Raw genomic sequence first — 7,423 nt, 5'->3', positions numbered from 1 at the left:
GTTTCAGTGAAGACATGCTTTTTTGTATTTGTACCTTTTTTGGTAAGGAAGCTCAAATGATCAGTAAACAGGCGATGGTTTCCAGTTCTCCTCAGAGTTGCTGGGGGGATGATTCACATAAACTTGGAGAGAGTATCACATTGCAGTGTTAGAACACACCGGATATGTTTACATTGTAGTTGTGAGAGCAAGTACATTTTAAGCTAATTTATTGATTGTCCAAGCTCTTTGCAGATGCGGTGAGATTACCAGTGCTTGAGAGAGGTGTTTTCGATATAGTACAGTATTTATGCTGCAGAATACAATGATGGATGGTTCGGAGGCAGAGCAAGCATTAACAAGTGGAGGACGGGAGTTAGCAGGAAACCCTGATACGGATGCCAGGATTTGTGAGTGGCAGAACAATGCCCCACACCTGCCCAGTGCAGGCTGCTTCCTGCCGTGTCGCGTGTGAGCCGCTGTGAAAGCTCATGGAACGTGTCTGCGCAGCCCCATCCTTTGCCAGCCATGGTGAGCTGAAGAGCTGGGCCTGAAAGCTCCTTGGTGAGCTTGCTTCTGATCTTGAGAGCTTAGATGACTAAGGCGTGATGCCCACAGGAGGAGGAGGTAAGCTTTTCTTGGTTAGTGTTTCTCTTTGGATGTAAAAACCTGCTTATAACCGATTTCTGAAGAAATAGTTTGTGATTGAGAGTTATTGTGGCCTGGGTGTGAATGTAAAGCCTGCTTCCCATTGCTGAGTAACTGTGTGTCTGCACTAAATGCAGACTAAGGGTGTTTACAGTGGACAAATCTATATTTAGACAAGTGCTGGTGGCAGCTTAACATAGGCTTAAAATAAACCTCTTCCATTGTGGAATCTTCCTTTCCCTTTTGTCCCTCCACTAACTGAGTTTATCTTGGCAGTAGAAAATTAAAATAGGTGGGCTTTTCGGACACTTTACAGACATTTGGAGATGAATTGTGAACTGCTTTAGCATATGCTGTATCCCAACAGCTCAATGGGTGCATAAGCATAGCTACAAAACTGCAGTGTAATTTGGAATCATGGTCTCAGCCTGTGAAGGAAGACTCAGGACTAGGCTAAGGGCAGTACTGGAAATAAGGCTCCATCTTAACTGGCAGAACTGTATTATACAGAAAAAACTTCACAGCATTTGCGTTGCAACAAGATTGCACTGAGATAAATTTAGGTCACTGGCTGTTTCATTCCGCTACTATTAGCTTCTCCATTTCATTGACAGAAAATAGATGCCTTCCTCGGTATTTTAATGTAGTTAAATCAGTGAGGGGAAAGTTAACTCAACTTTATTAAATGAACTTAATTCTCAAGGAAGATGAAAAGTGTATGCCTGTGCTCTGCAGAGTCTCACAGGAATGCATTATGCTACTTCCTGCCCTGATAAAAGCGTGCCATTAAACTTCAGTGCTCTGTTCTGGCAAGAAGTAGATGAATTGTCAGCAGGGAATAAGCAAACACCACTTCTGAGGAGCTGTCTCCAGTATTCGTGCTCTACCTGGTGACTACCTCAACAAAAATCTTTTGATATGCTGAGATAACTTCAGCTGCAGAGCAAGATGACAATCTACTTGGCCCATGTTTGCAAAAGCTATTTTATATAGTTTTTACAAAGACTAAAAGCTATCCACCAGAGGGGAACTGAGGATTTCTGGAGCATCCAACTGACACAGTATGGTCTGAGTCCAACTGGGAAATGGGCAGGCATGTGATGAGGCTGGTAACAGCCCTCTCCATGTCATGTGCTCAACAGGCAGAAACTAGAGATAGTTCTGTGCAACAAATGAGTCATTATTTTCTTAAAGGACATTCTTTAATGCATTTTTGCCACCTCATCGTGCCCTCTGCCGCAGCTCTGATTACTGCAGCTGTCACCCAGGAGTTTGTAGCATGGGACGAGAGGGGATATTCTGGCACTTGCTTTGCTCTAGTTCATGCTGCTTTTCAGCAATACTAACCATCCAGTTCTCTATTTTCTGTTCATCCACTGCTGAAAGTAAAAATGTGTTTAACTAATTTGCATCATAGTCTTTAATAAAGATTCTTATGCTAGCCTTTTAAGGTATGAAGCTAATAGAAAATAAAACTAAGAAAAGAGATGTGGTATTCCTCTTTTATGTGAGATGGCTCTGACCTTTTCCTTTCTTCTGGAAGGAATCTTCCTCCAATCTCTGAAGGAAATTGAATCCTTTTCCTAAAGCAATGGGTGCATTCTGAGCTATCCTAGTGTAATGTGCACCATCCTAACTGGGTTTTAGCTTTACTGTGAGGGACACTTAACAAGATCAATGCTACATGGAAAGATGGGGTTAAACAAGAGAAAATTCTTTTCTCAGTAAAAATAGCATTTGTGGTCTGTATTAGTATTGATCTTGATGAATTTGTGGCAAACCTAGAGGTCATGAAAGATCTGTGCCATAATAAAAATGTGCTACTTTGGGTTCCGTGAAAGTGAATGCTCGAGAAAAATGGAACCGATAAATTTCTTTGCTTGGAGATGCAGCACTAATTTTATTTCCATTTCACACACTTAGCAGATGCACTTGATGCTGCCAGCACTTATTTGTCATTTCATGTGCACTGTTGTATTTTAGTTGAAGTATATGTGATTTTTGAAATAGCTTTAAATTATTATGATTTTTCCTTAATGTTCTAATACATAAACCATCATTGTTTAATGAACCCAAATAGTTCCATTATCAGAGAGAGCAAATATACATGGCAGATTCAGAAGAATACATCATCTAAAAATTGTCACAGTTCCTTAGTTTGTTACAGCAAGCTTTTACTACACAAGTTTACTTCTGAAATCTTCAAAAAACATGCCTTGCAACTACATTAGTTAATTGTGTTGCATAGCAAGAGTATTTAAGTGATCAGCAAGGTAAAATTACTTTTCTTAGAAAACTTACCTATATCTTTCCTTGTTACCTACATGGGTAGCATAAGAACAACAACAAAGAAAAGACTTTCAGTCATGTAAAACTGAAAAAAGCAGTTTTAGATTATAATTCTTTGACCTAAATGACTGCTACATTTCTTTTGTTCCAAGTTTTGCACGTGATATTTGTTTTGCATGTATATATGGGTTTGACAACTAACATAGGAATCTGATTTACAAATCCTCATTTGGAAGTAGGCAGCTGAACGCAGTCAGACGGAGGTTAGACTGGTGATGCAGTTCATCTGAACACCTACTGCAGGTCTTGCCTGTGTTGTGGGACCTTTTCAGAAGAGGGTGGTGTGGACACGTCGCGTTGTGTGTTGGCAGCAACAGCCGGACTGGGTGGGGGGAGGCAGCTCCGCTGCTGGGTCTGCACCTCCCCAAACAAAGCAGGCTGTGTTCCCTGTCAGCATGGCCAGGATGGCACCAGGGGGGTTGGTACTACTTTATTGGCACCGCGGGGGAAATCTGTATTCTTTTCAGCTTAAACAATCTTATTGCCTTTCACACAAATGTGAGAGAAGGTATAACGGCCCTGCTTAATGTGGCCAAACAGCACTTGACAAGCCTCACTCTTTCAACCTCCCACATGAAGGGTTAAATTATAACTACTGAAATATTGTCTTTTAAGGCTTCTGAAGACAAGTGAATGTCCTTTAGACTCTGTAAGGCACAGATATTTAATACATCTGCTTAAATTAAACTCTAGTCAAACTACTGGTTGCTTTCCGCACCCTTTCCCCCTTCAATCATTAATGGACATTTTCCACAAGCAAGTTAACAAAACACCTAAGAAGACAATGAACTTTGGACATGTTCATTCCAGAGTTTCTCCTCCTATGCAGACTGTGTAGAGACTGCAAGTGTACAAAAGGATGCTTCCCAATCTGGACCACAGGTTACAAGACAGTAGTTGATCAAATATTTAGAATTCATTTACGTTTTAAAATTTTTCTCCATTGCAGATTATATACCTTCTTTTTAAAGAAGGTATAATGAACAATGAAACAAAAACAAAAAAACAAAACCAACCCCAAATATCTCCCCCTTCATCCAGGGTGATAATTCCTTTTTGGTCAGTTTTGTGCGTTCAGCACACCAGCTGTGTTTCTTGTCAGGAAGGACCCATTGCAGGATAGCTGGATTAATACCTCCTAAATTTCTTCTCTGTACCCTCAGGGGCTGCTGCTGCACTGTCTGCAGAGTAGAGAACGTTTCTAGATCATCTGTATGCTGAGACAGCTGCTAGTGACCTAGAACTACACATCCTGCAACCCTGGCTTACCAAAAATAAGGTAACTTTTTAACCAAGTGCTGCTCTCATCCCTGGCCACGCTATGTGAGTACCCTTATCCTGTGGATTCTTAAACCCCAGAGGCTGAGGAGAGGGTTTATATTCAATGTTTGACTTCATTTTCTATTTTAAAGTGAGGATTTAAGAATTATTCTGGTGATGTGTGGGACAAAAGTGTGGTTATGAAAGGTGAGACTATGGCACCGATATAACTCACTTGTCTTTGAAGGCCCTGTAGGAAGGGTTTCTGATGTGAAAAAATGAGAAGATTAATCAGTGATTTGAAATCTAAGCCAAATGGCAGTTGCCAAAATACTGTAGGCCAAGTGAGCAGAAACCTGGAGTTGGAGGGAGCTGCGTTGCTTGTTATGAAACCAAGGACAAAGGAGACATGGAGCTTTTTGTTTCTCTGGCTTGTTTTCACAGGTCTGTCTTTTGCCAGCAAGGTTGCCCTCTCAAAATTATGGACTGGCATGTTCATATGAAAAACAGAGTTAATTAAAAGCGGAGGACTTGTCATCTGGAAGGCATTCAGAGAAGTTAAAGCAAACCAATTAAGATCAATGTGTATTCATTTAAAGTGCATTTTAATTCTCAAGCGAGGTTTGGGAGGGATAGTGGAGGATGGGGTTCTCATTCAAGTCCAAAGCTGTCTGATCTAAAGTTGGTTTGCATCTGACTGGGACCACTTCCTCTGCATAAAGATCCAATGTATTTCACTGTGGGCTGTAACCCATACACCTTAACTCTTCTGAATGCTCCTGTGTAGATAAACTTCAAGCTTCTTGTATGCCGTAGTCTAATGACTACTTGTGAATTCACCAGTCCTCCTCCTCACTATTTTTTCAGATGCTCATAACCAATTCTATGATTCTATGAATTTTGCTAGTCAAATGTCCTGTGCTTAATTTCAGCACACAACATTGTTTTTTCAGTGTCTGTAAGAATTCAAAAAGCAAAACGCTTATATCAAGCACTGTAACGGGAGCCAGAGCTTCATATGCACTTGTATGCAAAAAGGTTTTATCCTGTTTATTAGGTTTGTATTGAAGTGTAGGAAACAGCACATCTTGAACAGTTCTTTCAGAATTATTATTTTCCAGCCATCTCTTGTGTGACTATGGAAAGATTTCAGTAAGTCCTTCGATTTCAGCCTGTGTCCTGGAGCCCAGGGAATGCTCGAAGTGAGCAGAGGCTGTTTACTATCTGGACACCTGTCTTCAGTCATTCCTTGTTTCTGCAGCTCAGTGCATGTGTGTTGCTGAAATGCTGTGCTCTCCCAAATAAACCTCTGCCAGCCTTGTTTTCCTTGACATCTAAAGCATTATCTGTTGGTGGAGTTTAAGCCCATTCACCTCTTCTAGTTGTCTAATCTGTATGCAGAACAATTAATGCCTTTCTCCTTGCAGTGGGTTCTTCTAATTCTTGAATAATGTAATTATGTTTCCCTTCCACCTTCTCTCTTGGTTAAATGTCATTTATTTCAGTTCTCTTCCCTGGACAAGTTTTCTAGAGCTGTGGTAGTTGTTGTTGGGGTTTTGTTTTGTTTTTTCTTTCTTTTCTGTTGGTTGCCCTTTTTGACATGCGATACCCAAACCTGAACCATATGCCAGTGGAGACCGTCTCACTTCAGAGGTGTCTTAGAAGTGAGACTTGAGTTTGTGCCATTCTTCTGTCAGTCCTTCCAGTAGCAATAGTCCTTCAAGTAGCAATATTAATTTTAATATTTCCCTGAATGCTGTGAGGTAGATCTAGCTGCTTTAAAAGCAGCTCAGTGCATGTGTGTTGCTGAAATGCTAATAAACCTCTGCCAGCCTTGTTTTTCTTGACATCTAAAGCATTATCTGTTGATGGAGTTTAAGCCCATTCACCTCTTTTAGTTGTCTAATCTATAGCTCAGTGCATGTGTGTTGCTGAAATGCTGTGCTCTCCCAAATAAACCTCTGCCAGCCTTGTTTTCCTTGACATCTAAAGCATTATCTGTTGGTGGAGTTTAAGCCCATTCACCTCTTCTAGTTGTCTAATCTGTATGCAGAACAATTAATGCCTTTCTCCTTGCAGTGGGTTCTTCTAATTCTTGAATAATGTAATTATGTTTCCCTTCCACCTTCTCTCTTGGTTAAATGTCATTTATTTCAGTTCTCCTCCCTGGACAAGTTTTCTAGAGCTGTGGTAGTTGTTGTTGGGGTTTTGTTTTGTTTTTTCTTTCTTTTCTGTTGGTTGCCCTTTTTGACATGCGATACCCAAACCTGAACCATATGCCAGTGGAGACCGTCTCACTTCAGAGGTGTCTTAGAAGTGAGACTTGAGTTTGTGCCATTCTTCTGTCAGTCCTTCCAGTAGCAATAGTCCTTCAAGTAGCAATATTAATTTTAATATTTCCCTGAATGCTGTGAGGTAGATCTAGCTGCTTTAAAAGATACTTGGAGTTCATGAACTCTTGTAAATAATTGCACAGAGGAGTGAATCTGGAGTGCAGGTCTGAAAGGGAAGTTATGCCATACCTGTAGGAGTTTTTTTTCTTTCTTTTCTGTTGGTTGCCCTTTTTGACATGCGATACCCAAACCTGAACCATATGCCAGTGGAGACTGTCTCACTTCAGAGGTGTCTTAGAAGTGAGACTTGAGTTTGTGCCATTCTTCTGTCAGTCCTTCCAGTAGCAAGTATTAATTTTAATATTTCCCCGAGTGCTGTGAGGTAGATCTAGCCCCTTTAAAACTCTGAAAGGGAAGTTATGCCATACCTGTAGGAGCTGCAGGGGCTGTAAATACCTGCTGTTGCTTCAGCATTTCAGCTCTAGGAATATTTCAGCTCTCAGAACTTCACTCAGCTCCTGGGCACGTTTGTATTCTAACCTGAGCTGACCTAAGTGGGTAGGGGTAGCAGGAGAGGTGTCAGGCTCAGCACACCGGGGCCTGTCCCCATCCTGCAGCGGCCACCGCTGTCTTTGGTACCCGGGTGGGTGCCCGGGGGGGGGATCCGCGGTGTGCCGGGGGTGAAGCCGCGGGGCCCTAGCCGGGGCGTGCGAGCGAAAAGCGGCGGGGGGTCTTTTGTGGTGCCTCGGAGCTGGGCCCTCACCAGCGGCGGTGGAGCTGGCCTGGGGAGCGGGCAGGGACACCAGGCTGCCCGCCGCGGCCCCGGTGCCCGCCTCTCCGCGGCGAGAGCGGGG

General features: G+C 42.2%; 1 protein-coding gene across 2 annotated transcripts in view; it reads left to right on the top strand.

The window, feature by feature from the left end:
- SLC16A9 (solute carrier family 16 member 9) overlaps positions 1-7,423 on the top strand; it is a 26,216-nt gene continuing 18,793 nt past the window's right edge. For both annotated transcript variants that reach the window (XM_014940588.1, XM_014940587.1), the window contains exons 1-2: positions 1-606; positions 4,140-4,255. The gene's annotated coding sequence lies outside the window, so the exon portion shown is untranslated. The remainder of the gene's footprint in view (positions 607-4,139; positions 4,256-7,423) is intronic.

This window comes from Calidris pugnax, unplaced genomic scaffold, assembly GCF_001431845.1.
Source record: "Calidris pugnax isolate Ruff unplaced genomic scaffold, ASM143184v1 scaffold39, whole genome shotgun sequence".
Taxonomy (NCBI): Eukaryota; Metazoa; Chordata; class Aves; order Charadriiformes; family Scolopacidae; genus Calidris; species Calidris pugnax.
Note: the sequence above shows the minus strand (reverse complement) of the source record. Positions and strands in the feature narration are given on the sequence as shown.